Raw genomic sequence first — 19218 nt, 5'->3', positions numbered from 1 at the left:
AGGTGCCCTGAGCTGTTGGGGCTTTGGTGCCTTGCTCAAGGGCACCTCAGCACTGCCCATGAGGCACACTGGCATCTCTCCAGCGATCAGTTCACACTCAGTACTTGGTCCATTCAGGGACTTAAATCAGCGACCCTCCGGTTCCCAAGCCAAGTCCCTATGGACTGAGCTGCCTACTACTGCCAGGTACTTTTATGGGTTGTGGGCCTATTACGGTTTATATTTAAACTGGTAAAAAGTACTGGGTTGGTTATAATCTCTAGGGCAAAGAGCAGGTGAAATAATGCAGTCATAATGCAAAAGAGATCATTTCTACAACCCATCAGTAAATCATTATAATTACAGTCTAGTTTCCAAATATAAACAAGGATATTAGACATACCAAACACATATTATCGGAAACATAGTATTACCCATAACACGTAATTGTTATGCCTGATTACTAAACTGCAAACACTTGTTTGGCCACAATTGTGATTATTAGGTTACAAGAAACATTAAAGTTTAACAAAGATATATCTTTGCTATTACCACGGACAGTAAATGTGTAGGCCTATTTGTAGACTATAAACTGGGCGATACAGCTTTTACAGGCCGCATGTGCTCCCGCAAATGGCAATCAGCTGTTCCTGTTGAGTTGCAGACACAATAAATGATTTCCCAAAAGAAAGATTTCATTCATGACTGTGTTGTGTGAAGAGGCACTGTGGTGGAGTGACTGTGCTCATTTGAAATAATATGTTAACTAGAAATCAATAAACCTTTGTTTGTAAAGTGAAAATGACACTGAACGTTGTGAACGAACAGCTGATTGTAACGTGACACACGGGACACTAACAGCGGTCTCCTGGATGAAAGCCTTGTGTTTGTTGGACTCATCCACCTCCCCTTCGCACGCCCAGTGTGTCTCTTTTCGCTCTTAAAGGGACTGTTTGAAACTTCTTACACATATAAATCTACCGGGTCGGGATCCCATGCACGCTCGCATATGCGCGCTGGTGTGGCTGGAGTCTCTGCTCCTCTGCCTGCTTGCCTTCACTCACACACCACACACACACACTACACGCTGCAGAAGACTTCGTAGCTCTGAGAATATCTAGTGAATGTACAGTGGACCTTTGTGCAGAAAAACAAATCATGTGTTTCAATTGAATCCAATTTGAAACGTATTATTATTATTATTATTATTATACTGCTCGGATACATATCTGTGTAAATATGTGTGTTCTCACTGGACATATTTTGAACTCTACTCACTAATCGTTCCTTTTAGATAGGGTCAAAGAGTTCTGGCCCAGCATTGCCCTTTGAATTGGCTCACGGCAACACACTTAAAGTAATTTGTGTTCTGCTCATTTATCGAACGGTGGCACAGAAACTACTTCCTCTGGTTCCCTTCTCTCTCCTCTCTCTCTCTCTCTCTCTCTCTTTGTGGCTCTGACTGGACACTTAGCCCCTTTGAATAATGTTGGTTGGTGGCCTTTGAACTTGAGTAAAGAGAACTGCTCTGTGACGACTGTGTCTCCTTCCTTATACCACTATATAGAATACAAACCAGACTCGTCTAGCAGAGACGGACTACGCTAACATGAGACTTTGAAATGAACTGCTGGCTTACTGAAAGACAAGAATAACAGTGCAGGGTCACATGGCTACATCTCCAACTAAAGCAAAGGGGACAAGCTATGGATCCAACTGCTCAAAGCCATTATGCACCTTGTCCATCCCTACGGCCTCAGCAAAAATGAGCTGAATGATTTTAGCTGTTAATATCATAATCAATTATACATGTGTCAGAACTAATGGCCCCAGCCAACACAAAAGGACATCAATGTTTGAACTGAAAGACCAAAGGAATTATTAGAGGAAGCATTATTTCCCTAGGATACTAGAGAGGATTAAACTCCAGGGCTTGTGGGAGACTGGAATTGTTTTTCCTCTCCCTGGGGTTATCTCAGGTAACAACTATTCAAGTATTATTAAAGAGCTAAAAATGGCCCATACAGTTATAGCAACCTGAATTCAGGTGCCGAGGGGTATTTGCCTGTGTGTGTGGGTGGTGTGTACGTGCATATGCCATGATTGTGCATGTGCTTCTGCATGCATGCGTGAGAACGCCCTCGGAGACTCGTGTTTGTGTGTGCGGAGATATGTGTGCTGACGGAGGCAGTTGGTAGCCGGGATATGTGTCTAAGAAGAAATCAGGGTGAGAAGACCTCCTTAAATGTGCACCGCGCTGCAGAAAACAACTTTGGCATTTGTGCTGGAGCACAGCAAATAAGCACCCGATAAGTAGGTCTATTTTGTCCCTGCAAACACTGCATATATTCCACTGTGTTGAGCAGTATTTTTCAATGATATTTTATTTGTTGTGCACTTGGAATGCGCAATCTGCTCCAAATGTGGTTTGTGTCTGTCACAGCATATGTTATCAAATCAAGTCTTTTATCTCTACTTCTGCAGTTTTTCCACAACCACACGTCTTACTAATTGCTTTACTGTGCCACTTCCTTATGTTTTAAATGTAGGTGTTAACAGACGTGTACATAAACACACATAGACCACATGCACTAAGTGACAGTACTCCACTACAGGGCATGTACTGTACATCCAGAATCATGTGGACTGACCTTTTTTCTTTTCCTCTCTGCTCTACTCTCTCTTCTATCAGGCCCCACTTTCATCTATAGCCAATCACTCTTTCATTATGGCATTGGCTTTGCTCTCTTTACATGTAAACAAGATTTAATCTCTTTTTATGTATGTTCCTGTGTGGTGGTACTGAGTGCTCTGGACATGGGGGGAATAAGGTTAATCACCAATACTGCTCATTATCGTGCACTATAATGGCAGACATCCATGGATGACATTTGTTCAGGCTCGGTTCCAGAACAAAATGACTAAGGGTGCATCTCAAATTAGTGAGGGTGCACTAGTAGCAACAGTGCAGCCAAGCAACAGCAATAATAGTGTAGGTGTTACGGGTCCCGAGCGTGGTCCCGTATGAACAGCTTATGCTGGAACACAGCTGAAAAAACAGTAGTATGTAAACAGTAGTAAGTGAATACAGCATGTCGTTCCTTTTCAGCAAGAGTTTGCTTTATTTGCAGTTGTTCCTCTATAGCATCACATGTCTCACAATTACGTTCCAGGATGTCATTTCTAACACAGAAAGATCTCTATTTCAGTCTTTGGACCAGAAAAAATCTGTTCTGTTTTAGCTTGACAGATATCAAACATGATGAAAAGGGCTGTCAAAGTTAACGTGATAATAACACATTGAGGTTTTGAGAGGCTTTATGCATCCCCACTAACCTGGAAAAAGTTGTAAACAGTAGTGAGTGAATACAGCTTATCATTTGTTTTCGGCGGCTGTAGCTCAGCGTATAGAGTGGTCGTCCTTTATCTGCAAGGTTGGCGGTTAGTTCCCCAGGTCCTACTGTCTGCATGTTGAAGTGTCCTTGAGCGAGACGCTGAACCCCACATTGCTCCACGGGCGCTTTACAACAACCCACCGCTCCTAAATGGATGGGTTAAATACAGAGGTCAAATTTCATCCATGTACCTGTATGTAGATGACGAATGTAATAAAATAAAATAACAAAGTTAAAGCTACAGTTTGCTGAATGAGTCAGAAGGGCACTCGTAGCCTCAAACTCCAGTCCCCCTCATGTCTAGTAGGTAACCCCCAAGTTGTGAAACTTGCGCGAGATGGTTTAAATTAGGCATCGACCTTGAATGGTTAAGGTTTTTTTATTTTATTTTATTTAACCTTTATTTAACCAGGCAAGTCAATTAAAAACAAATTATTATTTACAATGGCGGCCTGGCCTGGAGAGGAGGGGATAGGGGCTAAAAAGAAATCTCAAAAGTTAAAAGGACAGCACTGGCATACATGACGAGCATTACATAAAAGAAAATGCAGACAGGCACATAATAAACAGACAGTACCAGACAAATAGTATGCTATCAGGCAATACAACAACAGAAAAAGAGTAGCAAATAGTAAAGACAAACAATCACAACAAGCTTTATATGTAACAGCAAGTACAACATAAAAGATATGCAGACTAGTGCACAAGCATCGGGCAGTAGCAGACAAACAGCATCAGGAAATACGACAACAGATTAAGAGGAGCATAAACAAGCTGTAGGACGAACAGGCAAAGCAACACGGCAGCAGCCAGACAACAACAACATGCTTGGGATAACATTAAGCAACAGACAGACAAAGCTTAGGTAATGTTATTTGGTCAGGAAACATCTGCATGTATCAGCTAGAATGTCTATAATAGAGTTTTTGAAAGCGGACTTGGGGATGAAATTGTCTACTTTGAGTGTTTTTTGCAGATCATTCCAGTCTTTAGCTGCAGCAGTTCAGAATGATAACAGACCAAATACAGTATTTGTTTTGGGAATTTAAGATAAGTCATTGGGCAGTGAGTCTCATGAGAGTTTTTGCACATTTTCGCAATTTGGGGGTTACCTTCTGGACAAGACCCAGTCCCCAGCCATGCCTGCCACAATGTGGGTCTATTATGAGAGTGATGCACATTATGACTAATGACATATGTTATTTAATTACTGTTTGGCGAATAGCGTGAGTTTCATTAAATTTTTGTTTTAATTATCATTTGTTATTTATTGTATTATTTATTATTCTAATTTCAACTGAGGGTGCAATGTCGAACCTCGTAAAACCGGGCCTGCATTTATTGCTGCTCCGATGTTAGCTAGAGAGCACAGAGCGGCTGTGTCTTTTGAAACTCGTATGATCTATGAAGTGTCTCTTCACATGGATGGCTGTGTCCTTGTGAACATACAGTAAATACAGTTGTACAGTGCATGTGTGAGCATGTCCCTCGATCTGTCCGTACTGGTTTGAGTGATTACAGTATGTGTCTACAGTATGTACGTGTGTGTGTATGTCTTCCCCTTCGGGCCAGCTTCTCTGTAATCTCGTCCTTACTGATCTGATGCGGGTTGAGTGCCGGCGACCTTGTGGAGTCTCTATGGTTCCTAATGCCAAACATGCTGCTGGCTCGACTCAGATCTCGGCCACATTCACACTGCTGGCTGCTAACATCCCAGGTCTGCTTTGTGTCTTCCGTCTAAGGCACCAGCATGGGGAAGACACTCCAGCATATGTCGCATGCCAGTGATTCTCCCACCGCTGGATGCAAAAGCTTCCACTCTTCTGTGTTTGTTGGTTTTAAATTAAAGCTTTAAAGCTTCAGTAGGCAACAATTTTTTGCCATCATTGGGAAAAAATTCCATAATAAGATGTAACTAGATAACTAGACTTCTGCACCTCCTCATGGCTCTCTTTTCAAACTTAAGAAAATCTAACCCGTGACTGAAGACTTTGGCCAATCACAGGTCATTTCAGAGAGAGAGCGTTCCTATTGGCTGTGCTCCGGCCATGTGGGCGGTGCTTGGTATTCCCTCAAGAGATCTTAACACGGCTACCGGGTCACAAACGTTCTCATTTTACAGCTAAACAGTACACTACAAGATGTTTCTGAAAACATTTGAGGCAAGAAATAGGCATTACAGCAACAGAATATTGATTCATATTTGATCAGCGCTGCCTAGTTTGACCATTTGATCAGAGTTCGTGAGTGATTGATCGCCGGCTCTCATAGATTGAAGCTGGACGGCAGACTCCAGCTCGGCTCTGATTGGTTGTTTTTCTCCGGTCTGTGAAATCTACTTTATTCCGTGGGGGACGTAGGCAGGAGGGAGACGTGTCCCACTGAGTGCTGACTCTGTGTGGCTAAAGTTGATGTGAGCATTACTAGACAGCTCGACAGCTACCTGTGTTCTTGTCCTTCTTCCCTGGCCCGTTCCCTGGCGAGAGCCACTGAGTTCACCTGAAGTTCGCTGCACTCAGTGAAATCTTGTCTGTTGGCGTTTGTGTTGCGATTAGCCTGCCAGGCTGCAGAAAGCTGCGGGCCCTTGAGTACTTGACTGCATTCCAAATTAGCCTCCTCTGTGTTACTTTCTATCCCCTCTCTACCCCACTTCATCTCATAATGTTAGTTCTGGTTCCACTTTTTCACGGTGTGTTTGTTTGCAAGAGGGTCTTTTTGCCCCCAGTGAGACTGTCTGTTTAGTTCATACCGCTGATGGATTGGAGAAATGCCCAGTTATTTATCTCTCTCTTATAATAGGTGGGGAGAGTAGAGGAGAGATAAGCAAACATTGCTTAGACCTGATCGTTTTCATGCAGATCAGATATGAAGAGATTTTTATCTCTGAAAAGGAAATAAATGGCTGTATCTTTATTTATTCAGCATCATTCAGGATGGTACGTTTTGAGTGTCAGAGCTGTTTAATATGGATTAGATGGCAAGTGGCCGCCGGGTCTAACAACCTTTCTGGCGGAAACCTTGAGTATCATGACGTTTCTGTTGCATAATTTGAAACACTATCTGCTTACATTCGTGTTTCCACTCTGATCTTATCAGAGATTGTAAGGCAGTAGCTCTACCTGAGACCAAAACTGTGTCCATTAAAAGGTTACATACTGCAACTCTAGTTGTAGGACGCCTCCAACGCTGTATCCAGTAAACAATCGCCCCTGAACGGGGAAAATGTTAGGCACCGCTTTTTCACCTTTCCACAGTTGGGCTTGCCACAGGCAGACCTAAGGTGCTTATGTAATACGCCACTGTGTAAACAATAGAACCCATAGGAAAGCTAGAAACACTACCATCTGGCAGATGAGCAATCCCAAGAGAGCGGGCCAACACCACCAGTCATGCTGACAAGCAGAGACCTTTTTACTACACTGTACACCCCAGTAGGATTGTGCACTTTCTTCAACCACAACAGACATCTGTGAAAGTGTAAAAACCATAGACTCTATATAAAGATGGAAGACACGTCTTCTCTTCCTCCCACTGTTCACAATTTTGAGTCGGCAGTGGAGCCGCGGTATCGAGGTCCCGCCCTCACACCCGCCAGAACCAATCGCGAGCTGAGCACAGCTGCAGCTTGTCAGGAAAAGAGAATCACAGCTGTCAATCACGACGTCTCACCGTCTTTTTATAGCATATAATAACTTATAGCATCAGAAAGATGAACACTTGAACATACATCAGCGTGATAAGAACTACCTAAAATGACACACACCATCTTTGGGAAAAATGTATTTGACGTTTTAATTTTTTAGTTCGGCCCATGTCCCATCCGCTAACATGGAGGAGGTGGGCTTTATGATATATTCTGCAGCCAGCCACCAGGGGGCGATCCAGATGTTTTGGCTTCACTTTTGGGGAGCTGTCATGTTGTCCATCTTTATATACAGACTATGGTAAAAACATGGACAGAGAAATGGACAGAAAATAGCAGTGAAGTCCTGGAGAAGGATCCAAACACATCCTGCAAGTACACAATCCAGCTAATAGACACGTCCTCACAGAGCCACTGAGTGAGTCTGTTTTGGACAGACGCCGACCATACTTTCTGTCACTGAAACAAATGAACAGCTCCTCTGAGCATCTTAAAGAGGCTGACTGCTCCACATAGCATGTTCTACATTGCTTATCTGTCATTTTAAGGTCAAGTGTGGATATGCAGAGATGTGATCTCACAAAACGTTTTTAGAAGAAGAGATTTTAGAAACAGAGCTCAAACATCACAGGGACCTTATCACAGCCTCTTAGAGCGCTGCATATCTGAAAGAAAAATACCCAGTACATCCTTGCCAAACTGCTTTTGCTCATTTAAACTGTACACAGGAGCTAAAATGTGAATATGAAAGATCTGATCAGCTTTATTCACATCATGTTGTCATGTTGTGACGCACACCTGTCCTGTAAGACTGAAAGGTTCTGAAGGCAGCTGTGCCATCGACTTGTCCTTTCAGTCACTTTGTCACAAAAATCTCTTTATCTGTCTCTGTGTGTATATGTGTGAATGTTTTTGCATTTGTCTGTGTATGTATGTCTCTTGCCTTTGCACTCTATTGATTGGGACTGGCCAGTTCTCTGAGTTTATGTTTATCATGTTGGAGGACTCACAGTGGCCCACTTCTCTCCAGCCTGCACCCTGTTGACCATTTGCCTCAGATCTTTCATGTTGTTTATGTCTCTGCCTCTGCCTCTCAAAATAAGCAAGTGCACTCTGCGGACAACTAATGGTGTAATGTGTTACACAATATCTGTTAAAGAAAAAATAGCACACTCAAATGCATCTGACCTTCAAACAAACAGCAAATCACAGAGGGAGATGGTTATGTAGGAGATACAGAGACAGAGAAAGAGAGGATGAAAGAGATCTATGTGGCCGCTCTTTAAAAGCTAAGTTAATATAAAGATATATACAGTAGAGCATGACACACTGCTTAGGCTACTGTTTAAACTGACTTTAGCAGCACAGCAGCAAAAAACACAGCCTCCTCATTCATTTCAATGAAGCCAGTCTGTTGACCCAGTGCAGGTGCCCGGTCAAAAAGTTCAACCTGGCTCAACTTCTTGAGTTCCAGAGTAGTAAAATATTGTCTCATTGTAGGATGGCACGATTGCGGCCAAAATGATAATCACAGTTAATTTGATAAATATTGATACCACAATTATTTATCATGATTATTCATAGATTTTAGGGACCAAATATTTAGGGACCAAATAAAACCGGTCCTTAATCACTTTGCATCTTTTAGAGCCAAAATAAAATGATACCACAACTTTTCACTCAAAATTAAATCAACAGAGCACTGCTTTCACTTTCATGTTGTGCTACATTCCTGCTAATTACCAAATATTTGCATCAAAACAAGAAGAAAATAAGTTTTGCTTGTCTTCTCTACTTACTCTTCTGCTCAACATTCAGGGACATTTTTCCCAAGCTGCCGCTGTAGAGGGCGCGCCCAGTGGCCAAAAAAAAAGTGAGTGCCCAAAAGTGAAGCCAAAACATCTCGATCGCTATGGAGCTTTTTTCCTATCTTTATTCAAGAGCGTGGTCTTTCAATTTGAGAGAATGACTTATTGTTGTCACGTTGAGATTTTGTAATGCTTTCCATCAAAACCTTGTCCACACACTCAGATAGCCCCTGCTTGTGCTTGGATTAGCTCTGCTTCTGCTCAAACTGTATATGCTTACACTCAGATATATTGTTGTTTGCACAACTTTCCTGCGCTCCAGCTTGTCCTCACACTCAGGCTATACTATTATAGTAGAGTACGGTCTAGACCTGCTCTATATGAAAAGCATCTTGAGATAACTTCTGTTATGATTTGACACTAAATAAACTGAATTGAATATTAACGAGTAACTGCCCGTCAGGAACGCACCCGCAGCGAGGCAGGGATCATTTCATTGGTCAACATTACACCTGGCATTCTATTGGTTAGGGAATTTTGACAGGGTTATTGCACAAAAAAAAATCAGAGAGCAGAAGAGAAATCTGAGAGCAAAGGTTTCACGAGCACACAGAAGCAGCCTGAGTGTGAGGAGAAGGGCTGAAGCTGGGGCGCAGGAACTCTGTGCAAGCAACAGCATATTTGAGTGCAAGCATACAGCTTGAGCAGAAGTAGAGCTTATCTAAGCACAAGCGGGGGATATTTGAGTGCGAGGACAGAGTTTTGAGGGAAAGCATTACTTAATCTGAACGTGAAATCAATAAGTCATGTTCTCAAAATGAAAGACATGAAAGACCATGCTCTTAAAGACAAGAAAAAAGCTCCATAGATCGCCTCCTGGTGGCGATCTCTCCTATGAGCGGAGCACGCATTTTAAATTTCAATATCGCAGTCCATCATAATCGGGATCGTGATTAATAACGGATTAATTGTGCGGCCCTATGTCATAGTTTTGTAAAACTCCGAGCAGTGTTTTTTGTTGTTTTTTTTGCAGTGTTTGCAAACTCAAACTGGACTTTCTGGAACTTATTTCATGTCACAGAGGTACCTGAAGCAACACTCCCCCACCAACTCAGCCCCTTGTCGGTCAGACATCACACAAATAGTTCAGAAAAAACATCACATCTTACTTCTGAGTCCAGAAACCCAGCGGATAGCGAGAGCTGTTCAAAAGGAAGGCTAATTTACAGTGTGAATTGAAATACGAGACCAAAATGTTTGATGTCCCTAATGGAACTTAATTCTACAAATTAAACAATTTGAGGACATTAGGAGTGATAATACATCAGCAGCACACATACCAGTACTGTCATTGAGCTCTTAGGGCAGTGTGATTGGGCTACAGCAGTTGCCATAGTAACAGTGTGTGTATGTGCCGGCGGGGTGTGGTCGGGGCAAGCTGGGGGTCAGGTCATCGAGATAATGAGTGTGCTGAATAGTCTTTACAGTATCAGTCAATTCCTGTCAATTCCCTCTTATCTGTGCTTCAGCACCGTGTAATGGAACACTTCTATTGAATCACACAGATATGATTGAAAGTTCTGGGAAATGAAATTGAATTTTCTTTGTTTTTAGTCACATCGGCGAAGAAAATGAAATCTTTCTTTCAGAACATCAAAAACATCTCCTTCTACACATTTAGAGCATGCTTGCTGCGAATTATATCTATTTGTCATTTGATACAGTATTGAATTCCCTCCCTGGCACTGTGGTTTCTGACATTGACTCAGAAATATGAGAAAATGTCAGCAGTATTGATGCTCTTCATTTTCAATCAACTTGCACAAAAGTCGATACATCACCCCTATATTTCCAAACATAGTTCTCAGACGGTCTAGCCTTAGGATGCACAATTATCCGTGGTCAATACATCACCCCTCCAAAACAAAACAATTCTAATCTGTTTTTGTAGAATTAAATATGAAGACACAAAATACAAACAAAAATAATGAACTAATAGCTTGAAATCTAATTAAATAATTACCCATGGCAACTCAGACTAATTCATCCAAAAGGCAGGTTTTTCAAGAGAACAACAACAGAGCTAATGAGCGCCCCAGATCAACAACAGGTAATCAATCAGGCAATCACTTCAATCAGGGACTGTATTTTCTTGGCTTGCTTAGAAGGAAAAGGTCAGTGTCATTCAAAATTCTCGGCTGAAAAAGAGACAGAGAAAAAAGCGTGACTTGCTTTGCAAAAAGGATTTGCCATGTTAGGTCAAAGTCTCAACTACACGGTCTCTCGTTCAGTTGTTTGCTTTTGTCCAACTTCGCTCGGCTTTACAACTGATGGTAAAGCTCTTTTTTCAAAGGATTATAAAGCCAGATAACTGCAAAAACAACTACACTACTGATAATACTGCAGATCCTGGTGCTCCTGATTTGCATCAGTAACACAAAAAGTGAATATTAGCTTTAGGAGTATGATTCAGTCATGCATATTGATGGATGATAATAATAATCTTGCTAATGCTGCTTTGTGAAAAACCCCTTGGGGATGCTTTTTGTGTTTGATAAGTGTGCTTTCTCTGGATAGGCTCAATGTTTTGTTTTTGTACGCTGCTTTAGCTTTGATGGCTTTATGCTATTATGAGACTCCTTGCAGTTGCAATGCGCTTTACTGTTTCTGCCAGAAACACTCAGATATCCCCTGCTCACTTCAACCTCTAACAGACTCTATAGGTTTGACCTTGCACGTACATGTACTGCACATGCCCAGCCGATCAGGATAAGCCTTTCAACCCAACGAGGGCTGTCGCTGTAAAAGAGCAGTCATGACCTCATTCTTAATTCACTCTTCTTCAGTAACTCCAACATAATGGACAACTGGCCCTAAAATGTCAGGGTTGGAGGGATTTGGTGGATGCCCTGCTCTGCCTGGATGGATTGTTTGGTGCCTTTATCTTGGACTCTATTCAGTGGCGCCAGAGGCTGGAGCTGGATTCAGCACAGCTGTGGCATCATCTTCCCCTCACAGTAAGGCCCCCCCCCTTCGTCTCCTCCCCGGATACTAGTACAATGAAATCACACGAGTAGCACAGAGAGGCACAGGATCCTGTATTTGGCTGTGCTTCCCGTTATGGCTTCCAATCCACATCTGGCTGAATGAAGTCAGCCGCTGCAGCCCACCCTGATAGTGATGAAGGTGGCAAGGATGATTGTCGTGGCAACTCGGAGGATCAGCCAAGCACAACACATGATCGGTTGTAAGATGGCCTGCCACTTTCTGGAAGCCCCTTCAACATGTCAGCAACGGTGGAAGTGCCCCTTCCAACTGGATGAACAATGCATCCTCTCAGAAAAAATAACTAGTGTCCTGTTCTCTTACCCGCCTCCAAACATGGCCCTCTGACTGGGAGAGCTGGACCATTACGATTTGACGTTTGACACATGATTTGAATCATCAAATGTCAGAGGGAAGCACTACATGAGAGCTGCTGTGAGAATTTGATTCGTTTTTTTATGCTAAATGCAGTACCTGTGAGGGTTTCTGGACAACATTTGTCATTGTTTTGTGTTGTTAATTGATTTACAATAATAAATATATACATTCATTTGCATAAAGTAAGCATATTTGCCCACTCCCATGTTGAAAAAAGTATTGAATACTTGACAAATCTCCCTTTAAGGTACATTTTGAACAGATAAAAAATGTGTGATTAATTCACAATTAATCGCGATTAACAATGGACAATCATGAGATTATTAGAAATTAAATATTCTAATCGATTGACAGCCGTAATAATCAGGAAAATGTACTTAAAGTCTTAAAAGTAAAAATACCCAATGCAAAACAATTGTCCCTGTGACTACTATGCTATTATATATCATGTTATTACTCATGCATTAGTGTTAAATCAGGATTTTACTTTTGTTGAAGATGGTTGAGGTGGAGCTCATTTTTAAATATTTTATATAAGGATTAAACTATTTATTTTCATTACGGATTAATTTCTAAAAGTATTTTCAAATGGTACAAAATCACAAATTATTTTTTCAAAAAGATTACAGTTATTAAAAGCAAATCCTCACATTTGTGAAGCTGAAACCATGTAATCTTTTTTGATAGAAAAATGACAAACAATTATCAAAATAGTCAATGGACTATCTGATTGATTGACTAATCATTTTAACTGTACATGTACATATTTTGGGGAAATTTAATTAATAAAAAAACATCTTTTTATTAGCTCTGTGAATGTTTTGTGTGCAAAAAAATCATAATTTGTAAATCAATTAGTAACTAAAGTTGTCAAATAAATATAGAGAAGTAAAAAGTAATATTTCCTAAACATTTCCCTCTGAAATGTAGTAGAGTTGAAGTATAAAGTGACATGAAAAGAAAAGACTCAAGTAAAGTACAAGTACCTCAAATTTGTACTGAAGAACAGTACTCGAGTAAATGTACTTAGTTACAGTTCACCACTGCAACCTACCAGTTTAGAATGACGGCTCGAAGGGCGCTTTCACAAGCCAACATTTAGTCCAATTTAATCAAACTCAAACGCAGTAATTGAACTCTGGTGCAGACCAAAACAACCGGTCCAAGATTGCTTGCACTTGAGCTGGTCTCGGAAATTTTGCAATTTGTGCGTACAGTAAAGCAGTGCCGAGTCAAGGTGAAAAAACTTTGACAGTAATATATCAAAGTCCTCGATTCCCTGCATAGAAGTTGCGAAAAAATACATTTGCTCCTTTGTACACGCCCCTCAGCAATTGTTTATTAGGTCCGCTGTAATTTGTGCACTGCAAAACCGAACCAGACTAAATAGAAAACGAACCAAAAATATAAATTTCAAGCTGATTCAGACCAACCAAACGGACTATGGCTTGTGAAAGCACCATAAGAGACATCCTTCATTAAAAAGAACATTTGTGAGTCTATGTAGACCACGGACCATGGCACCAACAATTGCAAACAAAGTGATTTGCCAGTGGAGCCACCCAAAAATAGATCTCATTCTACTGTAAGATGGTTCAGATTAAAGCATCCTCTAAATGGCTTGCATTATCATAATCATCCAATCTTTTCTTACCTTTCTTTGTTTGTGAACAGCGGAGACACATGCCGCATAAAAGACTGTTTGTTTTCTGTGATCAAACTGATAATTCTTTAACAAGTAATAGCTACAACAGGTCTTCAGATACTAAGACTGTTAAGGATGTCTAAACCAATGAATTACATTACAAAAGATGATTCAAGTAGACTCTGAGATGCTGAGAAGCCACCAGTATCAGAGCGACTACACTTTAGGCTCGTCTGTACCTGGAAAGCTGGTTTGCGGCCGAATCTATACGTCCTTCACTCTGTCTGCTCTCTTCAGTGTGTGTGGATGTGCACAAACTCAAAAGCCTATTGACCTGATACCGCTGTAAACACCGTCTAGGGCTTTTAGTGTTTGTGGAAATGTTTGTGTTTGAGGATGTGAGCATGTGTGTGTGTGTGTGTGTCATTGGCAGAGGTCGTGTCAGAGAGGTGATCTTTATCTACTTGTGTGTCTGCCTGATCATGTCCACTTGCCTCTGTTTCTGTGTCACAATTCCAGATAGTGCCTATCTGAGCGCAGGAAGACAATGTGGCTCAGGCTGCATTTATAGATCAGAGAACAGAGGACACTTTGGATTTATCAAGATTTATACAATTACGTAAGCCAACGTTTAACCTTGTTATGTTTGACGTGACAAAACCCGGGGCCTAGGGCAGGAGAAACATTTTAGAGTTAACGGTTCAGACAGTACATCACAACAGCGAAGCCGCTCCGAGATTGAAGAGTTGTCCCGGGAACACACACACACACACACACACACACACACAATCCACAACCCAATAACAAAAACAGCCCTCTCTCGTTGGAGGTGTGCCTGTGTGTGTGTCTCAGGGGTTTGCATGTCCTTGTTAGCAGTAATGAAGAGTTATGAGTGTGTGAGTGGCAGTAATGACTAGCCTACAAACATGGATGTGCTATTAGGCCACCAAATGACCAAGTATAATATGAATACAAATACAGCCATCAGCCCCTTGTTGCCACAGTGTTATGATAATAATCATATTACTACTATATTAAAGAGACAGCAGGCTGCCCTGTCTTCATCAAGCGACCGCTGACTGGATCTTGATGACCAATGTGTGCGGCGGAGAAACTCATTATTATTCATAAGAGGAGAGGTCAGCTGGGGCCGCAAAACACTATTGAGAAATAAATAGTGAGAGTGGGTGGTGGGACGGAGAGAGAGTGAGAGAGTGTTTTGAATGAAACAGAAAAGCTAAATTGCAGCTGAGCCTGAGAGTCTGGTGAGTCATATATCCAGACAAATACAGCAGGAGAGAAAAGAACAGGAGAGGAAGACAAGGAGAGTAAAAGGGAGAGGGAGGAAGGTGGGAGGATGGTGGTGAGTTAGGGGAGGAAAGCATCCTATGGACTTTTTAGAAATACGGGCACAGGTTTCTCCCTTGGGCAGCGGTATAGTCTTCACTTCACAGATCCAAATGGAGAAAACAGTCAAACAAATAAGCGAAATGTAGCCGAAGTACACATGAGGAGGTTTTCTGTCCAACCAGTGTATTTTTAGATCACTGGAAAGATCAGTTTTCTTTATTTGTTTACTTGTCACATTTACTTTCATGTCAGCTTGTACGTATCTGGATTAGACAGAAAAATCTAGAACAGCATTCCCTCCCATTTGATAAATAAAAATAATAATTGGCAGTTTCATGCGTGTAATTATAGTTTTTTCCCACACCAAACAGTCAACATAGACTCACTCAACTCTGGCACAGAGAAAAGGATCGGACACAAAGCTCAAGATTGTTGGAGCTGTGTTTGCCTTTAATTGTTCTGACCAAGCAGCTGGAGGCACACAAAGTAGTGGTGAGGTGAGGAATAACCATCAGGTGTTTATTAAATCCACTGACAAAACATTAGGTAATACAAATCTTAGTATGAGGCATCGGGGAAAGACGACAGACGCGATGGAACTCCAGTTCAATCAGGAGAGACAAGTGAATGAAGTCAAGATAATTGTTTATATAACAGATGATGTGTGATAATAAAATCTAATGCCGGGTGCACACTACATGAGAATCAAGACGTTTTTTTGGGCCCGATCCCCCCGCCCGACGATCTGCAGCAAAGCCCTGATTCTAAAGATTATCTTTCCAAACATTCCTGTGGTGTTACACATTACACATGTTCAATATTTACAATCAGATATCCTGTTGTGTGTGGGGAACCCCGAGGCCAGCCGAAGACAGTCACGTGGGAAAGAACGATAGCCAACTGAAACATGAGGACAACCACCGCCGTCGCCTAATGCATGAGCGAATGGAGGACAAACTTTTTGATCTGTGGCAACAACACAAATGTTTATTTAACGTGTCGCCATGACTTCATCCATCCATTCTTCATGAATTTTGTTTAGTGCAAAAAATAACATTGCTAATTCTTCCTGCCCTTCATTCGCCATGTTTGTTTACACTAAAGTCACGTTTGATCGTGAGAGATTTTGCGAGATTTCTGTTTTTTTAGTCGGGACTCTTGTTCATGAAAGGAATCTGTTAGTGTTTGATGTGCTGTTTTGGCTAAATCGTTGCTCACCACACACTATGGGAACAGTTCAATTTAACATGTTGTTATGTGTCACATTTTCAACATCTGTTAAGATTTGAAAAATCTTTTAGTGTGGGCCAGCCTTTAGACTCCACAGGGAGATTTGTAATCGAGGGGCGTCTGCCCCCGTTCTCATCCCTAGAGTGTCAAATACCAACGCCTTCACAGCCATCGTCTTGTGATACCGCTGTACAAGGCACCCTTTAGCGCTGGTATAGGATGCACCGGGCTTTTCTATTAACTGCAATGTAAACCCATCCTCGGCAACAGTAAACACACAAGGAAAGTACGCCGGGGGTGTGGTGACATAGTTTAAAGAGTGAAAAGACATACATCGGGCGAGACGGAGGGGAGGTGGATGGGTTAAACAAATCCAAGGCTTTCATCCAGGAGACTGCTGTTCATTCCCGTGCGTTAAGTTTAATTTTCACGTTACAATCAGCTGTTCATTCGTGTCCCGTGTTAACAACGTTAAGTTGTATTTTTACTTTACAAATGTAGTAAGTTTTAAGCCCAACCATGTTTTTTCCTAGACCTAACTACGTGGTTTTGTTGCCTGAGCCTAAAGTGTGACAAAGCGGCGGTATGTGACGAGTTGAGATGAGAACGTGTTGGGAGTCCAGACACTGGTGGTTGTGCCTGAAGAATTTGCTGAGACTGGTAGGCCGATGATGTTGATGAAGCTGATGATGTTGATGAAGCTGATGAATCTGCAAAGACAGGCGGTGATGGGGAGGTGGATGGGTGTACGTAACGGCAGCATGAATGTACTAAAGGCAGAGAGAGAATCTTATCTAAAAAGAGACAGCAGCAACATGGTAGGCTAACAATGTAGGTGTGTCGCTGTGCTATTGGATAGATGTGACAAGCTGATGAGAACAGCTGATAAGATGATTGACAACCCCAGACAATGACAGCAGGAAATTATGGGTGAGCATGCGTGAGATGAGTTAATGGCAGGATGTATGAGAAACTAGAATTACTGCCTCACAGTCGTATGCCTCCACCAACCAGTCAAGTTGCAGTTTACATCCATGTCCGTCCAAAATGTCATCACTTCATTTGATCCTATTAGACATTTGTGTGAAATTGTCACAATTAGCATACAAATTGAGTCCAAGTGGATGTCTGTGCCAGATGTAAAACAATTCCCTGCAGGCGTTCCTGAGATTTCACAAGAATGGGACAGACGTAAGGTCAGAGTGACCTTGACCTTTGACTTTTGACTGCGAATCAGTCCATTGCTGAGTCTAAGTGGACTTTTGTGCCAAATTTGAAGAAATTCCTTCCAGGCATTCCTGAGATATCGCGTTCACGAGAATGGTACGGACATACGGAAGGACAAACCGAAACCCGGCGCAGAGGCATAATAAAGAATAGTCTTCGTGACTGAACTTTCACTAGAGCTTCATTAGTCAGATAACAACAGGTGGACTTGAAACAGGGGTTTTAAGCTTTGCAAAAATATTTAAAAACACTGTTTCAAGATGTGTGTCAAAGTTGCAAGGTCACATGATTTATGCACATTAAGTTTTGTTCAACTTGCCTCAAAACATTTTGCAGGTTTGGTATCTTGATACTAAAAGTAATGTACCCAAACAATAAAGACATGACTCATTCATTGATTTCAGGTTTCCCGCAGACCACCATAGGTGCAATTTAGACATTTAGATTTAATTCTAATGGAGAGGGGAGAGAACGAGGTAATTGTAGGATTACATTGACATCGCCAGCAAACATAGTTTTAAAATTGCCAAACAGTGAATCAGTTTGCAAAACAATTGTTTCAGTTTCTCTCACACGGCAGTTAGAGCAACTGTATCACAGACATACAGTATGCTAACACTCAAATGCACCCTGATAGTAAAGCCATTGTATGTAATTATATGATCTCAGAAACTTTGTCTATTTATGGTAATAAATCTTTGGTTTGGAGTGAGTGTGCAGCAGTTACTCTTTTTATCTGAGATGTTTTCAAATAGCACTGCACCAAACATAACTATGCTGCTTCTACAGGCTACTTAAAGGGATGGTGCAGGTGTTTTGAAGTGGGGTTGTATGAGGTACTTATCCATCGTCAGTGTATTACTTACAGCTGACGACGGTCGGAGAAACAGACAGGAGTGCCGACACCAGAGTAAAGCAATACAGTGCTGTGGACGGGGACGTCAGAAAAACGTATTTCAGCAACCTAAAAGAAAGGCTCACCTAACAAGATCCATATTAATTTCAGTGTAGGCTATATTTAGAATATTTTCACCGCTTTGTCATGCCATCAGACAGCCCTTTGCCAGAAGATCGTAGCTCTGTACCTCATAACACCAAACCCAGACAAGTTCAATGCACAACATTTTATTCAAGCTGCAATGCTAAAACAGTGCAATGTTATTCACGTTTTGTCATGTAAATTTAATTTACTGTAGATCTTCAACCTCTGCAGTAACAGAAGAGACGTTCATGTACAATTCAGCATGGAACCAGAAGGGAGAACTAAAGTCCACTGACTTTGCGTCGCCATGTGATACTTCTTGACTTGCTTTTGACATCGAGCTCGAGCTCTGGCCCGCGCTCTCTAACACGGTGGTAAATATTTTGGCTGCGCTGGCTGCCTGCTCCAAACGCCATGAAAATTACTCTGCTTGTATGATCAATTTATTTTTTAGAAATGTAGAATTTTATATTTTAAAAATGGGGCAATAGTCTGGAAACAAATATTTTTCAATACTTATCCAGATTTGGATTTTA

This window comes from Sebastes umbrosus, chromosome 4 (assembly GCF_015220745.1).
Source record: "Sebastes umbrosus isolate fSebUmb1 chromosome 4, fSebUmb1.pri, whole genome shotgun sequence".
NCBI classification, from domain to species: Eukaryota; Metazoa; Chordata; class Actinopteri; order Perciformes; family Sebastidae; genus Sebastes; species Sebastes umbrosus.
The sequence above is the reverse complement of the archived record's forward strand: the minus strand, read 5'-3'. Positions refer to the sequence as shown.